The sequence below is a fragment of the Rana temporaria genome, chromosome 1 (genome assembly GCF_905171775.1).
Source record: "Rana temporaria chromosome 1, aRanTem1.1, whole genome shotgun sequence".
Lineage (NCBI taxonomy): Eukaryota > Metazoa > Chordata > Amphibia > Anura > Ranidae > Rana > Rana temporaria.
Window position 1 is genome coordinate 191,883,998 of NC_053489.1, and position 22,325 is coordinate 191,906,322.

A 22,325-nucleotide genomic window follows, 5' to 3' on the forward strand; every position below is an offset into this window, starting at 1 on the left:
TTAGCATTTAGTGAAACCATTCAATAGGTTTAGTTCCGCTTTATGATTTACTGCTTTTTATGGGCTCTGGGCTTCAGCAAAATGGCAGCCTCCAGCAAGAAGAAACAGGAGCACACACTAATTTTGGTAGCATAATTATCAATGTTGAATGTATGTTCCTTGCTAAATAACATGATTTTTTATCAAGTTGTTATGGGTAAAGTTCCGCTGTAACAACTAATTTTCAAACAAACAGGTATGTTCAATACAAATGTATAAATGCTGCTGTCTGGCTACCTCTGTAGTCTGTTAACTTTATAGAGTTTAATGCACACTCACAAAAATCTCCCAAATACAGGAACTTCTTGACCTTTTAAAATACCTAAATTTCTGGAATAGACATGGAACGGCTGCCAGGAAGCCCAAATTTCCTCAAGCTGGCTAGGTTTCAGAGCCCAAAAAGAATAGGTTCCAGAAGTAATCTTTCTCCAGAATCATTAAAAGAATAAATCTATGTGCACGGCAGATATCTCCAACTTGAGATTAATCGCTTGTGTTAACAGTATCACAGATGGTGTTCCTGGCAGGGCTTTTTTTCAGGGGGAACTTGGGGGAACTCAGTTCCACCACCTCTGACTCAGACCCTTTGGTGCCTGCTCACCACAATCACTTGTAAACACAGAAATCTGGTTTCTGTGTTTACAAGTGACAGCTCTGCACTCTGTGTGTAACCCCCTGAACTCTGCATTCTGTATGTAATGCATTCCTGGTATTTAATGCCCCTTTAAGACGCTTCTACTGTTTGTGAAATCTGAACAGGGTCGTGGTTGAGTTCCTGCACCTATTTTCTGAGAAAAAAAGCTCTGGTTCCTGGCATTCTAGAGGTTGTACATGCAACTACTATTGCACATCATTGACAATATTAACAATACTATAAATCATTCCTTTAAGTTTAAAGCTTTCTAACATGCCAATTTTGAGATCTGAATGTGGGCAGAACTCTTTGTGCACTGATTGCAGTTTCATTTCCACTTTCAAGTCCCCATTCTCACCCCCACCCTGTGACTGGGCAGTGAAAAAAGAACAGCACACTGATGGGCTCATCTCTCTGTTACTCTGCTTTCTCTTTTAATTAGACACGTGCAATCAGTTTCGTTCCGAATCGAAATGCGGACAAATTTTAACTAATCTGAAATATCAAACTAACATTCGAACGAAATTTGATTAGAAACAAAAACATATCCAAATTAAATTCGAAAAAATAATTAAAATTAAAGTCGAATTAGATTTTTTTCTTTTTATTGATGATTTGTGTAAAAAGAATAGAATGAACTAGAATATAAATCAATAAAGCAATAAAGTAAAATTAAAGAATAGTAAAGAACAGAATATAATTTAATAGAATAGAATAAAATAAAATAGAATCTGACCATCTTCCAAAATTCTAGTTTAGAATAGAATAGATTGGAATAGAATCCAAAACAATGGAATCCAAAATAATAGAATAGAAAATAAGAAAATAGACTAGAATAGAAAAGAATAGAAAAACAATTGAATATAATAAAATATAATAGAAATATAACCATCTTCAGAAATTCAAATTTCGATTAGAATGAATTTGAATAGAAAATTATAGAATAGAAAATAAGTGAGTAGGGAATTAAATAGAAAGCGTATAACCATTATTTGTTTAGATATAGAATTAGAATAGAATAGAAAATAACTGAATAGAAAATAAGAGAATAGAATAGAAAATAATAGAATGGAAAAACAATAGAAAGAATATAAAACCATCTTCTGAAATTCGAATTTTGAATAGAATGAATTTGAATTGAAAATATTGTAATAGAATAGAAAATAAAATAATTGAAAAAAATAGAATAGAAAATCAATAGGCTAGAATAAAATAGAAAGAATATAATGGTTATATTCTTTCTATTTTATTCTATTGATTTTCTATTCTCTTATTTTATATTCTTTTCTAATCTTTTGTATTCAAATTCAAATTTATTCTATTCGAAATTAAAATCCCGGAAGATGGTTATATATTCTTTCTATTTTATTCTATTCTGTTCTATTGTTTATAGTATATATTTTTATTTTCTATTCTCTTCTTTTCTATTATTTGTTATTCTATTTAAAAAAAATTCTATTCAAATTCTAATGGATTCTGTTTGAAATTCAAATTTTGGAAGATGTTTATATATTTTTCCTACTTTATTCTATTCTGTTCTGCATTTAAATGGAAAAGAATCGAATTCAAATGCGTTTTCAAATTCAAATACCGATTCAATATTTTTTCAAACTTTTTGAATTCGAAACTAAACGGAACTAATTCTGAAAACGAATGTAACGAATTTAACAAAACTAATTTATTTAAATATAGAATAGAAACAAAACAAATGTTTTCTTCCTGCACATATCTAACTTCTATTAGCATTCTAATTGCACTAGAGGACATCTGGTCGACTCCTTGTGCTGCTTCTCCCTCACCATCTCTTACCTTTGTTCTACAGGGACTGCAAAAGGCTAATACCAGGCCAAATTCATGTACTTACACTTCATATAAAAATATAAATATACGACATGATGTTTAGTGTGACCAGCCCGATGGAATCCCTTCCTAACCTGGAACAAGAACTAAGTGAGTATGGAGAGCTGTCAAATTTCAAGATTAACTACGATAAATCGGAGGCGATGGGAGTGGCGATCTCGGAGAGAGAATTAAGGATATTGAAATCAAAATTTAGATTTAAATGGTCTGATACCTCGCTTACGTACTTGGGGAACTCTATTCCAGCGGACTTAACACAAGTTTTTAAACTTAATTTTTTGCCTTTGCTGTTCAAAACACGGGCCCTCCTGGATGGTTGGCGGAGGGGATTCCATTCATGGCTTGGAAGATCTAGCATCATTAAAATGAGCATACTACCTAAATTTCTGTACCTTTTTCAGACCCTCCCGATTGAAATACCTAGATCTTTTTTTAGGCAAGCACAGTCCCTTATTAGTGGGTTTATATGGGCAAACAAACGCCCAAGAATTAAGGCCCGCATAATCTCATTGGCCAAACGGGATGGAGGAATAGCTGCCCCAGATATCTATAGATATTATCAAGCGGCATTATTGTGCCGACTTATTGATTGGAGTCGGCATGCTGGAGAAAAGTTATGGCCGGGGCTGGAGCAGGATCAATGCGACGGTATGTTGCAGCGGGCGGCATGGTGTTACCGGGGACTTCCATCAGATACCAAGAGCCATCCGCTGATTGGCCCCACCTTGCGGGTAGCACATAAGCTGTTCGTGAGGGGGGTACTGTCTACGGAGGACTCACCACTTTTTCCAATTTTGGGAAACCCGCAGTTTGAACCAGGGTTAATGAACGGACCCTTTAGTAAACTGATGGAGCAAGGGTGGTTCCAAGCATCGCACTTTCTGAGGGAGGGTAAATGGATTACCAGGCAGGAGATGGAAGGTGAAGACTTGCCTTACCAGTTGGATTTCTGGAGATCTCTCCAACTGCACCATTTCTTAGACTCTCTAAAACCAGCAGCTAGATATGGTCGAAGAATGACACGGTTCGAGAGATACTGTAGTGGGGGAGGGATCCTACGACACTCCCTATCAAGAATTGGTGAATTATTAAACACCCCAACAGAGGAGGATCAAATGCCCTTCTTTAATAGGTGGGAACGGGATCTGGGAAAACCCTTCACAGAAGATCAAAAGACTAAGATAGTAAGGAATATCTTTGAAACATCCATGTGTACAAAGACACAAGAGATTAACTATAAAATACTATCTCAGTGGTATCGGACCCCGGAGATACTGAATAAATGTTTCCCAGAAATATCAGACAGGTGTTGGAGATGTGGTAAGAAAGGAGGAACCCTAATGCATATCTTTTGGGCCTGCCCCAAGATCCTAAGCTATTGGAGAAAGGTCAGGGAAATAACCCAAAGATTTTGTAGGGAACAATTACCAGAGGAGTGGTCTTTTTTTATACTACAAAATGTGGAGATACCAGTGAGGCAATACAGGAAATCAGTCGTGTGCCATCTTTTGAATGCGGCCCGGGCTTGCATCCCAGGACTGTGGAGGCGGGCACGGGCCCCATCCGTAAAGATGTGGCTTACTAGAGTGGAAGACCTGAATAGAATGGAGGACCTAGTATGGACTTCAAGGCAGAAGCGGAAGATATATCTAGAAACATGGGAGGAATGGAACATATTTAGATATTCGGAGGAGAGAAAGGCCCTGATGGATGCGGATTGAGAGGGGGTGGCCGTTGTGGGGACGGGGGGGGAGACAAACTTTCTTCTTTGTTTTTTGTTTTTTTTTTGTTTTTTGGGGGACAGATTACGGAAGGGGGGTATAAGGGAGGTAAAGTAAAGCGAAACAGAGAGAGACAGTTTAATTGCCCTGATTCTGGCGGGACATGGGGATCCCGCTAGGAAAGGGACAAATAGTATTATTGCAAAGAAGGTGGTATGAGAGTAAGAGCGGTGGTAAGAGCGGCCCTCAGATAACAGATAGAGGGGAAGGGAATTAGGATAAGATAAGAATACCTAAAATGTATGGCGATTGTTTTCTTCCTCGTGTATTCATGGAGAATGATATGTTGGGGAAATGTTTCTTTGAGTTTTATTTTTCTTGTTCTTATGAATTTTATGTTGATATCCCTGACTTATGTAAAATGAGAGGGTTAAACCAGAGGAATACCTCTTGGGTCTTTGTGAATTTCTGTTTTTTGCTGTTTAAAATCAAATAAAGGATGATTAAACAAAAATATAAATATAATCACATATTAAAGGGGTTGTAAAGGTTTGTTTTTTATTTTCTAAATTGGTTCCTTTAAGCTAGTGCATTGTTGGTTCACTTACCTTTTCCTTCGATTTCCCTTCTAAATGTTTTTTTCTTTGTTTTCTTTGTCTGAATTTCTCACTTCCTGTTCCTCCTCAGTAAGCTGTTCTGGCTGACTAACCCCCAGCTAGAATGGCTCGGATGATGGGGGCAAGCTTACTGAGGAGAAACAGGAAGTGAGAAATTCAGACAAGGAAAAAACATTTAGAAGGGAAATGGAAGGAAAAGGTAAGTGAACCAACAATGCACTGGCTTAACCACTTAAGGACCGCCTCCTGCACATATACGTCGGCAGAATGGCACGGCTGGGCACATCCACGTACAGGTACGTAGTGTACTAGTACCCAGCCGTGGGTCGTGGGCGTGCGCCCGTGACCCGGTCCGAAGCTCTGTGACCGGGACCGCGGGACTCACGGACCCGATCACCGCTGGAGTCCCGCTGAAGAACGGGGAGATCTGTGTGTAAACACAGCTTCCTCGTTCTTCACTGTGGCAGCAGCATCGATCATGTCATCCCTTTTATAGGGATACACAATTGATGACGTCACACCTACAGCCACACCCCCCTACAGTTGTAAACACACTTCAGGTCACACATAACCCCATCAGCGCCCCCTGTGGTTAACTCCCAAACTGCAACTGTCATTTTCACAATAAACAATGCATTTTAAATGTATTTTTTGCTGTGAAAATGACAATGGTCCCAAAAATGTGCCAAAATTGTCCGAAGTGTCCGCCATAATGTCGCAGTCACAAAAAAAATCGCTGATCGCCGTCATTAGTAGTAAAAAAATAAATAATAAAAATGCAATAAAACTATCCCCTATTTTGTAAACGCTATAAATTTTGCGCAAACCAACCGATAAACGCTTATTGCGATTTTTTTTACCAAAAATAGGTAGAAGAATACGTATCGGCCTAAACTGAGGAAAAAAAATGGGGTACATTTATAGCAAAAAGTAAAAAATATTGTTTTTTTTTCAAAATTGTCGCTCTATTTTTGTTTATAGCGCAAAAATATAAAAACCGCAGAGGTGATCAAATACCACCAAAAAAAGCTCTATTTGTGGGAAAAAAGGACGCCAATTTTGTTTGGGAGCCACGTCACACGACCGCGCAATTGTCGGTTAAAGTGACGCAGTGCCAAATCGCAAAAAAGGGGCCTGGTCTTTTACCTGCATTTTGGTCCGGGTCTTAAGTGGTTAAAGGAACCTATTTAGAAAATAAAAAATGAACCTTTACAACCCCTTTAATTATTACAGTCACATCAGCCCTGTTGCAGGGCCAGGACAAGGGGTGGGCAGGAGGGGAGGCTGCCCCTGGCGCAATGGTTTATTGCAGGGATGGGGGGGCACGCTGACCCTAATGTAAAGGGGGCGCAGTTTGGCATCTTTGCCCTGGGTGCTGGATGACCTTGTTCCGCCACTGCCTGTAAGGGCCGGTTCACACCACAAATCACACAGTATTCCTGTGGGATTCATATGGGACCTGAGTGCGGTGCGATTTCAGATCAGAATTCAAATGAATGGGCTGAAATCCAGCTGGACCACACCAAAAGTAATGAATGCACAGCTTTATAAACTGCACAGGTACCAGATAACATTGTACTACTGAACCATGCTATCCAGCACAGGCAAATGCATTGCATTCGTGACCTGTGTTGGAGGTGTCCTTAAGTTAACGCTGACACCCGCTGCAGATTACAATTGCAGTACATTTGGAACGCAGTGCAGGAAGTGCACACTGAACATTGGTTTACTGCACCCTGTTCTGCTGTCAACTGACTCTCAGAGATTCTTATTTTACTTAAAGGGGTTGTAAAAGCAGTTTTTTTTATCTCAATGCATTCAAATAAAAAGCCTTCTGTATGCAGATGCCCTCCTCAGCCCCCCTAACACTTATCTGAGGTTCCTCTCTGTCCAGCAATGTCCACAATTGTCTCAGCCATCCAGATTATCGTTCCTGACTGACTGATACACAGCAATGGTGCCATTATCTACCGCTACTGTCAATCAAAATCAGCTAGCCAATCAGGGGAGGGAGGGCATGGAGCCGGGTCGGGACTCCATTTCTAAATGAACACAGGGAGCTGTGACTCGGCTTGGGTGCCCCAATAGCAAGCTGCTTGTTGTGGGGGCACTGAACAGGAGAGAGGGGCCAGGAGTGCCAAAGGGGGACAAGAGAAGAGGAGGATCTGGGCTGCTCTGTGCAAATCCACTGCAATAGAGCAGGTAAGTATAACATGTTTGTTATTTTTATAGGAAAAAAAAAACAAGACTTTACAATCACTTTCATAATACCTAGTTGATAATGAAAATGTAAGAAAGCACAAGCAAAACTTGAAATACGTCTATGTAAAGACTTGTAATACCCTATACTGCATTCAATTCCCATTTTTACATTTTTCGGAAAAAATAAATAAATTCTCATTGGAAAACAAATCTCAGATTTTTCTTTTCTGCACATTGCCAACATTCTTTTTTTTTTTCACAATCCAAGGTTTATTGAAGCAAAAGTTAGATTGTACAGAAATTGTATAGTAATAACATTCGTAAATAACATACAATTGAATGTAATTGGGTGGTACAGAGCAGAATGCAATAACAAATACATGAACTTAAATGTGTTCCAATTAGAGAGACATATAGGAAGGGAAAGTAAGGGTAGGGAAGATGGGGGGGAGGTAGGGAGGGTTGACGGAGCTCTTGAAGGATTTGGAGTGGAGGATCCAAGGGTAGTAAAGGAGAGAATGTGAAGTACAATCCAATTCCAGTTGCACCCAGTCCTTAATCGGGCCGTTACAGTGCCAGTCTATTACCCTAGTAATGTGAGAGGCGAAGTGATACTTTTTATAATCTGGAAGTCCCAGGCCACCTCTATTTTTGGGGAGTTTGAGAATTTTCAGCGAAATTCTAGACTTTTTATTCGACCAAAGGAAACCTCTTTGGGCAGATTGGAGTTTGGCAAAAAAGGAGTTTGGGGTGTGTATTGGAAGAGCATTGAAGAGGTACAGCAGCCGTGGAAGCACCACCATCTTCAATATAGCGGCCCTTCCAAACCAGGAGAAAAATTTGGAATTCCATCTCTTCAGATCTCCTGAAATCGTGTTCAGTAGAGGAAGGAAGTTAGTCTAGGAACAAGGAGTTCAAAACAGGGGTGAGTTTAATCCCCAAATACTTCAGGTTGTCTTTTTCCCATTTAAATTTGAAGTTTTGTTTTAGTGAGTTTAGTTTGTCTGGGGGGAGGGTAAGATTAAGTTCCTCGGATTTGGTCTGGTTGATCTTGAAGTTTGAGATGAAACCGAATGTTTTAAATATTTTAGAGAGGTTTGGCATGGAAATATGTGGATGGGCAATGAAAAATAGAAGGTCATCGGCGTAGGCCGCCAGTTTAAATTCTCTATCACGAACCGTGAAGCCTCTGATGTCTGGGGAAAGGTTTATGGTTCTGATAAGTGGTTCCAATGAGAGTATAAAAAGTAGAGGGGATAAAGGACAGCCTTGGCGTGTGCCATTTCGTATATTTATGGGGTCGGATAGGGTGGAATTTACTTTAATCTGAGCAGTCGGGTTTTGATATAGGGCTTTGATCCAATTTGAGATGTTCCCTCTAAGGCCTATGTGGGAGCACATTGCAAACAGGTAGTCCCACGAAATCCTATCGAAGGCCTTCTCCGCATCTGTGGACAGGAGAAGGCCCTCGATTTTTGAGATGTTTGCGTGGTGGATGAGGTTAAGTGATTTAGTTATGTTGTCCCTGGCTTCTCTGCCAGGCATAAAGCCCACCTGCTCAGGGCCTATGATTTTTGATAGAAGTGGTTTGATTCTGTTTGCCAAAATTTTTGCTAGGATTTTTATATCTAAATTTAGTAGGGAGATGGGCCTGTAATTTGCGGCTGCAGTATGATCTTTATCCGGTTTTGGAACTACGGCTATGTGGGCTGAGAGTAGGGAATTGGAATTATGTGGTTGTAGAGCCAGGTGATTCAGGGCCTTAAGTAGCGGGTCTGTGAGGATAGGAGTGTATGTTTTGTAAAAATTGTGATGTGTAGCCGTCAGGCCCTGGGCTTTTCCCTGTCTTCAATTCTTTAATCATCAGTTGTAGTTCAGTGGTGGTGATGGGTTCATTTAGTGTGGAAATCTCTGCAGGAGAGAGGGAGGGGAGTTTACTGTCAAGTAGGAATTGACGGATCGTTTCTTCTTTGGAAGAGTGTATATGATGTGGTTTATGTTGTGGGGGAAGGTCATAAAGGCCAGCATAAAAGTCGTGGAAGATTGCGGCAATTTTTTCTGAGGAGTGTTCAAGGATGCCTGAGTTGTCTCGGATAGAGAAAATTTGGTTCGTCAGTGTGGCGTCTTTAAGAGCCCTCCCTTGTCTCCTTTTTCATAGAAGATGTTCCTTTTAAAGAATAGGGATTTTTGTGTTTGGAACGTCAGTATTTGTGTAAGGGATTTTCTATGCCTAATCAAATCCTCCATTACTCCATCAGACAGCGATTTTTTGTGTTTTGCGCTTCAAGTGTGGCTATGGTGTTTGAGAGGCGAGTGATCTCCTCTATCCTCTCTCTCTTCCATCTCGCACCCCAGCTGATAAGCTCTCCTCTTATAACACTTTTGTGTGCCTCCCAGTTGTTGAGTGGGTTTGTGTCAGAATCCTTGTTCAGATTGAAATATGTTACAATGGAGTCATGGATACTGTCATGTATGGATGGGTCTGTAAGCAAGGATGCATTAAGCCTCCAATTAAACGGGGGTCTCTGTTTAGTTCCTAGCGAAAATGTTGCAGCAACTGGGGCGTGATCAGAAAACGCAATTATGCCTATTTCCACCTTCGATAGTGCTGTTAAATTCCTTTGGGAGACAAAGATCAGGTCTAGTCTAGAATATTTTTTGTGAGGGGGGGAGAAGAATGAGTAATCTCTGTCCGTGGGGTGTAGGAGTCTCCAAGTGTCTACCAATTTAAGTGATTGAAGCAGTGTCTTAATCCTCTTTAGGATCCTGTAGGAGACATATGAGCGTCCGTTGGAGGTGTCTAGTGAGGGGGAGAGGGGGATGTTGAAGTCCCCGCCAAGTATAATACAACCCTCAGCGAACCATTTTAGTTCAGAGATAATTTTAGCACAAAATGTGATGTGGGCAGAGTTTGGAAAGTACACATTTGCCAGTGTAACCAGTGTTCCACCCCACGTGCCTTTGAGGAAAATAAATCTACCCTCTGGGTCTGCAAGTTGGTTAGACAATTCAAATGGGGCGTGTTTGCTCAGTAAAATAGAAACCCCTTTAGTTTTTGCTAGGGGGTTTGTGGCATGGTATGCCTTAGTAAAGAAGTTGTTTGTAAGTTTAGGAATAGATGGACCTTTAAAATGAGTTTCCTGGAGGAAAATTACAGAAGGGTTCGCCTTTTTGAGTTCTCTCAACAACTTGGTTCGCTTCTCGGGTACATTGAGGCCGTTAACGTTATGGGAGATGACTGTGGGAGATTTGCCTAAATGGGAATATGACATCTTGGCCAGGGGGGTGTGGAGACGGTGACAAAGAAGTTCTGCAGGAGTGCCTAATGAATGTAGGTCGGGGGGTGGGGGTAGGAGTGTGGGATGAGGTGGGGAAGAAGGATCAGTTAAGGGTGGGGGGGGGGAGGGCAATATGTGTAGGAAAGTCAAGGGAGGAATTAAACTGAAGTAGAGAGTACACTCTGGATATCGCTTTTATAAGCGCAGAGATATCAGGTGTCACAGAGTAAACACCTTTAATGTCTCTAGTGGGGGGAAAGTGGGAGGTGCCGAGGGGGATGTATAAAATCAATGAAGAATATGAATGTGTGTATCAAGGATCAGGAGGTTCCAGGGAGAAAGTATTAGTGGTGGTAATTAAGCATGCATATGTATTACAACCCAAGTAAAAGGAAAAAAAAGTAATAATATACAACCAAGACGAGTGCTTGGAATAACAATTTGCTGGTAACTTTGTGGTCTAACCCAAGTAACACTAAAACCAGAATAACATTTCCCCAGGGGTGACCAAGTGCAGAGCTGCCTTCTAATTACCTTTTAGAGACGCAAACACCTGGGTTGGCAGTAAAATAGCCTCCCATGTGCCAGTGCCTCTTTGACACAAGCTTTAGGAAAACCCAACATTACAAAGGAAATGACCAAACAGCAAAAGTAGCAGTGGTCAGCACTCTCATGGGGGTGGTTTATAACCCCTTTATCTGCTCATTCCCTGTAAAAGTGCAACCTAACCAACAGAACGATTGCTAGTTATGCCTCAGGTACTGTACCAGACAATGTTCAGAAAGTGTCCGATGCAATGATTCGTAGGAGGCCCTATTCGATCAAGGAGTCTTGAAGCTTCCTTAGGTGAAACCTTTCTTGAGGCTGAGGATCTGTCAGAAGGGAAGAAGAAAGGAAGAAAAAAAAAAAAAAACTCATAATAGGCATATTACATTTAAATCGAGCACGGGTTATTGGGAAAAGAGTTCCTGGTTGATCTACTGAGGTTGCAGGAAAGATTGGGTTTAGAACTGTAAAGTGAGCATCTTCCTTGTGAGAGTATAACCCATTTTACCAAGTATATGTTAGGAGCGCTTCAGGTGCTGTGCTCAGCAGTGTTCAGCTTGCGTCCGGTGACAGAGTCTGTAGAGGGACTGATTTGGTTGAGAGGGTCCCGGGGCATCTTAAGGTGATAGAGTGCTTGAGTCTGGAGGTTTGCCAGAGGGTAAGTGAAAAATCGGGAAGGCTCTGTTAGAAGGAAAAATCCCTGTGAGGATCAACAGAGTTGCAGGGGAGTTTGATCATGGGTCGTGGATCCATAGGGTATGAGTGATCTCCCACTAAACGGCCTTCGCCTCGTATGGGAAAAGGTAGAACAGGACTCAGTTCAAGTGTCTTGGTTCAAAATCCACCTCCGGAGAGTGTATTATAAGAAAGGGATAGGGGGTCAGAGTGTCTGCGGCCTCGAGAGCTGTCTGGGCTGTAGTTAGCTCTGTAATTTCGGGTGAGTTCTCCTTAGGAAAGTGAGTCTCGCTTGTGCCATCCTTTGAAACGAGGATTGTCTGATTGGACAGATCAGGTAATACTGTCGATGCTGTTTTATTGAACGGTGTGTCGAATGTGTGCATGTTATGCACTTTTGATGGACCGCTGCCATCTGGTGGAGAAAGTTCAAATCACCTCCATAACAAATGTAATGTTCCAACATGGCAATCGAAAACTCAGAGCAGGAATAGTGAGTAGGGCATATAGGCAGCACTGTTTAACCCGACGAGGGGCACCCTGGGGTAACCAGCAAACGAAAAGGAAAAAGAATGAGTTAGGCAAAGATTTGGAGATGTTCTGGGGCTTTTAGCAGCCGGAGAGTTGTGGTCATTCCATCCTGCGTTTCTTCTGGGAGTGCCCTGTCTGTAAGGAGATTTGGCGGGGGACGGACCCTGCCTGGGTGGATGGTTGTTGATCTCTGGAGGATGGCGGAAGTCCGCATACCATTCAGGCAGTTCCACCGGGGCAATTTGTATGGATTCACAAAATCTCTGGAGGTCATCAGGGGTCTTGAGTAGATATTGTCTACCATTAAATGTAGTTTGTAACGCGAATGGAAACTTCCACCTGTATGCAAGTCCCTTTCCCCTTAGGACATCCAGCAATGGACGCAGGGCTCTTCTGTTTTGCAGTGTTATAGGAGACAGGTCCTGGAACAACTGAATTGTGGTCTCATTAAAGGTGATCCGGTCATTCTGTCTCACCTTCTGAAGGATATCTTCCTTTAAAGTATAATTTGGGAGACAACAAATTATATCCCTCGGGGGGTTATCATCTGGGGCTTTAGGTCTGAGAGCTCTGTGTGCTCTGTCGAATTCAATGGGTGAGGCCTCGGGCCTATCTATGAGGCTATTAAAGATGGAGGTGAGGGTGGGTTTGATCTGGTCCGGGGCGATGTTTTCGGGGATCCCCCTCACCCTAATGTTATTTCTGCGTCCTCTGTTATCCAAATCTTCTAACTGCCTGTTCATTGTTATGAGATGGATGGAATGGTTTGTTGCGATGTCATCTAGCCTGACTAAGGCCCGGTCTCTCTTTTTACCCGCCCTGTCGTTTATTGCCTTCTGCGCTGAGAGCCTTATCAGTTCAGACTTAATGTCTGTAATGGCTGCCGCAAACAAGTTTTGAATGTCCGCTGCAATGTCGGTCATAATGGCGTAATTCAACGGGTGATCGTTAGGGATGTTACCTCTTGAAGAGCCCTCAGAGGCTGGGAGGGAGATCTCGTCGTCCTCCATGTTGTCTCTATGCTCCGGGCTTCGTGTCGGCGCCATCTTGGGACTCTTGCCGCTTCCACCGAAGCTGAATCTCACTAGGTTAGCCTGGGTGAGTTTGCCTTTTGGAGTGCTCTTCGAACGCAGGGAACGGTTGTGGGGTCCTTTCCGTGTGAGGCTGGACATTTTTAGCCAAAAAGAACGGGTTGTAATTAGGCTTTTTTCTCCCTGGAACACGGAGCTCCTCTAGCACGCAGCCGTCCACATCGCGCACCAAGCCACGCCCCCGCCAACATTCTGATAAACATGAAGAGTCCCTTCATATGCATGGCTATTATTTTTCTAACTAAATAGTGAGAAATCAATCTTGTTAACCTTAGAAATACAGTAGTGGGTTTTCACACTTGTTCAAAGAATAACAGTGGTGTTAGACAAGGCATATTTTAAAACTCCAATTTAATAATAGGTTGAAATAACTAATAATCAGACCAGAATCATTTGTATTTATTAGTATGTGTCTCTAATCTAAATGATATACAGTATGTATTAGAAAATAATATGTTTACTAAACTGCACTAAAAGTCAGCTTGTGCTATTCGGTAATTCTTCCAACTCTGTGCTGTAATTATACAACGTACAACGTACTGACTAAAGCTATGATTCAACTTGCAAAACATTTAGCAATTTACAGTGATGATATCATACAGGAGGCAAGAGATACTGTCATTTGAAAAAGTCTAAGCCCCTGATCAAACTTGAGCATTTTTCAGCTTATGCCTGATTATGCCTTACTACGCCTGACTACACAAAATCCCTTTCTTTCTAATTATCCCAATTTACACTTGTACACTCAGTTTTCCTATTCTCCATACCCTACGCTCAAAAAATACATGAGTTTCTTGTTTTTTTCATAAGCCATTTTGGTCCCATAGACGTCTCACAATACAGGCATTTTCATGTGTTTTTACTCCTGAAGAACTCTTTTCCTCCTATAGAACTGCTTCCCGGTCCAGCCCAAGAAAAAAAAAAACAAGAAACAAACTCCAAAAGCTTGATACACAAGGAAAAATTACTGTAAAATTCTTGTAATGTGCTTGAAAAATGCCCCCCAAAAAATGTAACCACTACAGCCCCAGAGGTTTTAGCTGCCCAATGACCGGGCCATTTTTTGTGATCCGGCACTGTGTCGCTTTAACTGGCAATTGTGTGGTCTTGCGACATTTCCCCCAAATAAATAAAATTGATGTCCTTTTTTTCCCACAAATAGAGCTTTCTTTTGTGGTATTTGATCTCCTCTGCGGTTTTATAATTTTTTGGCTATAAACAGAAAAGAGCGACAATTTTGAAAAAAAAAATCTATATTTTTCACTTTTTTAAATATTCCCAATATATATATATATATATATATATATATATATATATATATATATATATATATATATATATATATATATATATATATATATATATATATATATATATATATATATAAATGTTTCCTCAGTTTAGGCTGATATGCATTCTACATATTTTTGGATTTTTTTCGCAATAAGCGTATATTGATTGGTTTGCGCAAAAAAGTTATAGCGTCTACAAAATAGGGGATAGTTTTATGCTATTTTTATTATACATTTTTTGTTTCTAGTAAAGTCGGTGATCTGCGATTTTTATCATGACTGCGATATTGCGGCAGACACATCAGACACTTTTGACACTAGTTTGGGACCATTGTAATTTATACAGCCATCAGTACTATAAAAATTTACTGATTACTGTGTAAATGACACTGGCAGTGAAGGGGTTAACCAGTAGGGGGCGAGGAAGGGGTTAAGTGTGTGCTAGGGAGTGATTCTAACTGTAAGGGGGCTGGGCTACCAGTGACACGACAGTGATCACTGCTCCCGATGACAGGGAGCAGTAGATCACTGTCCTGTCACTAGGCAGAACAGGGAGATGCCTTGTTTACAAAGGCATCTCCCCATTCTGCCTCTCCGTGACGCGATTGCGGGACACCAGCTGACATTGAATCCATGGGTCCCGCAGGCACGTTCACAGAACTTGCGGTGGGCAAGCGCTCGCGCTAGGTGGTAGGTTCAAAGCAACGTACCTGTATGTTGCTTTGCCTGCCCGTGCCATTCTGCTGACAAATATGTACATGAGATAGTCAGCAAGTGGTTAAAAACCCAATATTCCATAAACATTTTAAGGTGTTGTACACAATAACTTGTAGCGCCGGGGTACTAGTGTAATTTGACTCTGATCTCAATTGTAATTCTAAAAGGGTCTGTTTCAGCAAGGCTGTACTGTGGGCTCATTCTGTTGTTGTTGGGGTGCCTCTTGCCAGCAGCCAATCAGGAAGGAGGTTTCTCTCGTGGGGCATGCTGGGAGAGGGTACTTCTGGAACAGACGCCATTGAGGCGGTGTTCTTTTTCTGGTGTGGCACCCACCTTCAGGGTGACACACATCACGGCCCCCGGCAAGATGGCCTACCAGGCCGGGGTGCGCGTGCCACACGGTGTTCCTGGTTCCAGGACCATGTTGGCCTGGAACATTTAAAGCTGTGGCGGGGGCCACAGTAATCGACTGGGTCCCCAATTCTGAGAAAAGATCCCAAGCAATATAGCTGTTCGGTGGGGATGTCGCCTGAGGAGAGCCAAGAGAGGCTGGCGATCCAACAGGGCCTCGACAATCCATCGGGGATCAAGGTAACTGGACACTGAAAGGTTGGATGTTGGCCACCTGTCAGTCGGTAACCTAATTGAAAACTACCTGAAGCTGATCCAGGCACTAATACTACCGAGAAGGATTGTCTCCATGATCTAAGTTCTAGGGAGGGTCTGTGGCAGAGATCTGTTCCCTTAAGGTTCCGAGTGATACTCTGGCTGCCAGGTCGGTGTGAGAGGCCTGTCCAGGTACACTATACCCACTCCGGCTGGAGTGGCGACGAAAGCAAAGTGTTGTTGGAAACAGGACTGTTTCTGTATCGTTAAGCCTGAATCTGCTGTTCCTTCTCCTCATACATCTTTACTCTCTACCTCAAGTTTTACTGTTTTACCTTGTTGGGTAAATAAAAGCACAAGATAAAGACACCTGCTGTGTGGACATTCTATTGCTTCGGCTCTTATCAACTACCCTAGACGGCGGAGTCACAGAGGTAACATGCCACCCAATCTATAACCAGTGGGTCTTTCGGGGGTGAGCGCTACAAACTAATGAGTGGTCTTAACCACTGGCCTATACATGCCATGATTATCAACATAGAAGGTCTGAAATTACCCTTCCCAACCTGCAGAGTGGGGTTGATTTACTTAACCTCCTTAGCGGTAATCCCGAGTCTGGCTCGGGGTGAATTTTGTATACCAAAAGCGGTATCCCCGAGCCAGACTCGGGATTACATTGCAGGATACAGGGAGGGTTACTTACCATGTGCCTGGATCCTGCGATGTGTCCCCGCTGTGTGCGCGGGCTCCTCCGCTGTGTCTCCTCGCTCGATTCACAGTGCCGCCGAGCTCTGTTCCCTGTGACGTTACGACGCATGGGGACGGAGTTCGGCGCCAAATTCAAAAAGTGAAAAACACAATACACATACAGTATACTGTAATCTTACAGATTACAGTACTGTATGAAAAAATACACACCCCCTTTGTCCCTAGTGGTCTGTCCTGTGTCCTGCATGTACTTTTATATAATAAAAACTGTTCTTTCTGCCTGCAAACTGTAGATTGTCCATAGCAACCAAAAAGTGTCCCTTTATGTCAAAAGTGGTTTTAGACAGCTAGAAAACAGCGATAATAAATTAGAATCACTTGCAGAATTGAACGATAGTGATTTGTGGGGAAATTCCTCATCAAACAATAAAAAAAATGACAGCGACAATTCTGCAACTAAGCAAATTTCAGTGTTTTTGATTTGATTACATAATTGAATAATTGTTATTATAATTACATTATTATTTGTTATAATTATTTATAGTTATTTATTATATTATAATTTATGATTTTGTTTTTCAAACTTTATCATACCCAAGATGTCAACTAGACTCTTGTTTGGACAGATTTAGGTGAGTTATTCCTCAGGCCCCGTACACACCATAGAATCCATCCGCAGATAAATCCCAGCAAATGGGTTTCAGCGGATAGATCCTATGGTGTGTACACGCCAGCGGATCTTTTTCCGCGGATATATCTCCCCTGGGATGGATTCCAGCAGATCGGATATTTGCTGACATGCAGAACATATCCATCTGCTGGAATCCATCCCAACAGATGGATCCGCTGGTCTGTACAGACTCACCGGATCCATCCGTCCGAAGGGATCCCCCGCATGCGTCGTAATGATTTGACGCATGCGTGGAATTCCTTATATGACAGCGTCGCGCACGTCGCCGCGTCATAATCGCGGCGACACGTCATCGCCAGAGGATTTCGGCGCGGATTTCAATGCGATAGTGAGTACACTCCATCGCAGAGAAATCTGCTGAAATCCTCGAGAGGATTTATCCGCGGAAACGGTCCGCTGGACCGTATCCGCGGATAAATCCTCCCGTGTGTATGGGGCCTAAGAATTGCAGGCCTACAATATAAAACGTCAAATTTCCATTCAAAAAATTGTATCGCTTTTGGTACAAAATTCCAGACATAATCATACCGCCAGGGAGGTTAACCTTCCTGGCGGTATGATTCTTTCTGAAAAAAGGTGCTGAAAGCGGTACCATTATTTTGCATGGAAATTTGGCGTTTTAGATTGCAGGCCTGCAATTCTTAGGAATAACTCACCTAAATCTGTCCAAACCAGAGTCTCTAATAGACTATGACAAAGTTTGAAACACAAAATCATAAATTATAATATAATAAATAATAACAAATAATAATTTAATAATAACAATAGTTTTTATTCAATAAATTTTAACAAATAATATATTCAGATACTCTGATTTTTTGGGGGGTCAAACAGGGGTGCAAAATGATAATTCAATAAATGTCTCGGGTGTGGAAATCCTTAAAGCACGGTATGGCGCAAAGTCCTACATCACAGTAGAGACATCAGTAGCGCGTTTCTTTGCGAATTTTCCTTCTGCTGGCGTCGCGCTTGGAGCAGCAAACCACACACATCCGTGTGGGTGCTGCTTTTTTTGGAGTGGGTGGTACATGTTCCAAAAAATGACGACCAGTTAGTCGCTCTGGATTTACAACCCCAGAAGCCCGTCGTCCAGAACGGTTTACCGCCGTTGGTGTTTGGTTTTTGAGGAAAATTTGTTCAGCCACCTTCCACATAAAGTCCGCATGGACCATAGACCTGACATTTTTTTTTTGAGCAGGATGAAAGAGTTCCAAAGACATTGCTCCAAAAGATGTCGGAAAATCTTTTTATAATATTTTTTTTGCTGCTTTCTCATTGCAGGGTAAAAAGTCATGGCCTGGTCAGCCCTGTCCACACCTCCCATCGTGTGGTTGTAGTCCAACACCACCTGTGGCTTTAGAACGTCTTTTCCACCTTTGGTATGGACCATGGCGGTCGAGGTGTTGTGGACCGTGCTCAAAAGGGAAACGTCCTTTTTGTCCCGCCACTTCAGAGCCAACATTTTCCCCTTTTGCCATGCAGCTACTTGTCCTTTCCCAAGCTTTTTGTTTGGAAATCCTGACGGCATGTCACGCCGGTTAGGCCTCACAGTCCCATAAGCGTCTGTCCTATTCAGAAGTAGGAACTCGTATAGTTCTGGGGACGTATAGAAATTGTCCGTAGTGATACAGTAGCCCTGGTTGAGCAAGGGCTCTATCAATGAAAGCACTGACGCGGTTGCCATCCCAAAATCACTGAATCTCGGGGAGAATTTGGTCCCTTTGCCAGTATAAAGTACTGAGTTCCAAATATATCCCGAGCTGGACTCACATAACATAAAGGATTTTATCCCAAAGCGAGCGCGCTTAGACGCAATGAATTGAATCCAGCTTAGGCGACCTTTGTAGGCCATGAGACTTTCGTCTATTGTAATGTCCCTCTCAGGTATGTAGGTCCGCTGGAAATTCTGCAGGACCATTTGGTAAATATCCCAAAATTTTTTAAGCTTTGGAGCTGGATGAGACCGTTCGTCAAATTCCTCATTATTTGCAAAGTGCAAATATTTCATTATAAGTGAAAACCGATATTCGGACATTACTGTTCCAAAAAATGGTGTGGCCAATAATTTATTTGTGGTCCAGTACCACTTTTGGAGTGGTTTTCCCACCACTCCCTGCAAAATTAGGAGGCCAAGGAATTTCCATATATCCTCGCTGGTCACAGGCTCCCATTTTCTGCGTCTTGAAAATAACTGCTGGGTAGCAGATTGCTGTTCTTCATACCGATTTGTCTCCAAAACAATTTTGTCGATCACCTCATCGGTCAAAAATAGTCGGAGGTATTCTAAGGGATTGTCATCCTCTATTTCCACTTTTATTCCAGGTGATCCTGTGAACGGAAACCTAGGGGGCGCTACGTGCTCCGTAGCGCAATCAATTGCGCACCAGGTCCGCACGTCGCTGGGCACAGGTGCAGGATCGTCAACCACATCACTTTCTGCATCCGACGATGAACTTTCCCACACGTCGCTGTCGCTCAGCTCCTCCGCAATGGATTCGGCATCGCTGTCGCTGTTTGGCAGCAGGTCGCATAATGAGTTTGATGCAGAGGCGCGCTTTGCCATTATTGCTGTGCAATATACAGACACTGATACAGTAATTCTGCAGACAGGGCACTGGAAAGCACTGGGGGGGGCAATCAAAGGTCACTGTATTTTTTTTTTAAATTTATCCAATAATATCAGTGTGTTTTTACTGTGTTTTACTTTGTTTTACTTTTTATACGTTTGAATTTCGCGCCGCCCCCCCTCCTTCCGCCCCCTGCGTCGCGACGCTCGCAGGGAAGGGAATCAGGGGAACACACAGCATCGAGCGGACATCCGCCCGCCGTGCACTGCGAGGATTCAACGCTGGATCGCGGAGAAAAGGTAAGAAAACCTTTTTTCTGCATCGAGCGAGGCAAGCCCGAGTGTGACTCGGGGTTACCATTCGCAGCCTGAAAATCTCACCCCGAGTCACACTCGGGAACACCGCCAGGCAGGTTAAGGGAAATAGATGCAATTTGCAAGGGTTCTTTTTTTTCCCCAGACCTTAGTAATTGTGATGAATTTTCGTTTTGCAAAGAATATGCAATCATGTGCAAGGAAACAAAAAAACAGCATTTTCATTATTCACGACTGGATAATGGAAGCCAACAGAGCTTGCAAAATTCAACTTTCCTTCCAAAGTAAGACTCTATTTACCTTTAGTAATTCAACCCCAGTGTGTTCAACTTCAATGCTGGGATCAGTGCCTCCTTGACTTTTAACACTGGCCTTTGACTTGGGAGCCCCTTAAGGGCTGGCTCAGGTCACCCTTTCTCAGATTTTTTTTCTTAATCCTCTTCAAATCATGCACTGATCTGTATGTAAAACTAATGCCGCGTACACACGATCGGTCCATCCGATCAGAACGGTCTGATGGACCGTTTTTATCGGTTAACCGATGAAGCTGACTGATGGTCAGTAGTGCCTACACACCATCGGTTAAAAAAACGATTGTGTCAGAACGCGGTGACGTAAAACACAACGACATGCTGAAAAAAACAAAGTTCAATGCTTCCAAGTATGCGTCGACTTGATTCTGAGCATGCCTGGATTTTTATTTAAATTTGGATTTAAATTTAAAACAAGTTGACTTTTTTTTAACCGATGGATAAATAACCAAGGTCGCCCACACACGATCGGTTTGGACCGATGAAAACAGTCCATCAGACCGTTCTCATTGGTTTAACCGATCGTGTGTACGCGGCCTAAGTCTTTCTTTGATATTGTGAGAATCATTCTCTTTTTAAAAACTATGCCCTGCAAAAGTTAGTATTGGATTTTTAACCCAATGAAGTTTTAAGCAAGTAGTACACAATCAGTGTCCTAAAAAAGGAATCATTGACATGCTTGTGCCATGTTAGTTCAGATGTCCTTTGTAATAAAAAGTTTCATTTTGGTTTGTTGGCTTTTTTTCTAGACAAACTTTTCTACCATTTAACTTCCCAGAACTTTGCAGGCCAGCTTAAGATTAATGTCAATAGTGGCTCAAAGATGAGTTTCTTTTTTGTTTCCAGAACCTCTTTGGTCACCATATCAGTTTTTTTTGTAGGAGTGCTAGCTTTACACATATCTTTCCTCCCAGAATAAGTGTGAATAAGAAAAAAGACTGTAAAATTAAGTATTTTTTCTTCTGCACTTTCACCTTCCCCCTGTGATCTTGTTCATCCTCTCTGAATCAACGTAGTACCAGCATATGGCACTGATACTGTGGTAGTTAGTTTGATTTTTCATGGGTGAATGAATTAACTATTGAAATTTTTCACAAGGCATGAATTGTTTATCACAATCTGTATCAATTAACCTCTGCCCCAATTTGTATAATATTCATTATGTAGCTGCTTTTTCTCCCATCTGTCTTGCTTCAAAATACCATCATTAAATAGAGTTTCTAAACTTTAGATTTGTTGTCCTTATTTATCATAATAAATCTGTACTGTCCATCCATTCATATAATTAATGTGCCTCAGTGGCCATAAAGGGGATCAGGAAGGAGGTTTGGGGGTGGCTCTTTACTGATAGAACCAAATAGTCTAGTCAGGGATGTGGAGCATTCAATGAAAGAAGTGACACAAATTGAAACCAGAACCAGGAAAATACACAAATTAGGTTTTTCTTGCTAACATGTTAATAGCAGGTACCGTTTGAAGGCTCTTTTTTACCAGAAATGTTACCTTGAAAGCCTAAAGGGGTTGTATTTAAAAAAAGAAATGTCATACTGTACTTACCTTCACCGTGAAGTTCGTTTTGCACAGAGTGGCCTCGGTCCTCCTCTTTTGGGGTCCCTCAGTGGCACTGGTGGCTCCTCCCCACATCGAGTGTCCACGTTGGAGAAGCGCTTTCCTTGGTGGACACCTGTGCTGGCGCGCTCCTGAGTACCGCATCTGTGTCCATTCACACAGACTGCAGTACTCGGCCCTCGACTCCGGCGACACGTCATTGGATTTGTTGACAGCAGCGGGAGCCAAAGGCTGAGCTGCTATCAATCTATCCAATCAGGTCATGAGACACCGGCAAGAGCTAGTGTGCTACTTCCCGGCCGGAGAAGAATCTGGGTCAGGTTGGTAAAATGGGGGCTCGGGGGGGGGGGGGTGCA

The 22,325-nt window shown here is 42.2% G+C and overlaps 1 protein-coding gene across 1 annotated transcript in view; it reads right to left on the reverse strand.

Moving 5' to 3' along the window:
• The window catches only part of TMEM132D (transmembrane protein 132D), a 1,355,124-nt gene that overhangs the window by 358,633 nt on the left and 974,166 nt on the right, over positions 1 to 22,325 (reverse strand). The gene's annotated exons all lie outside the window — the stretch shown is intronic.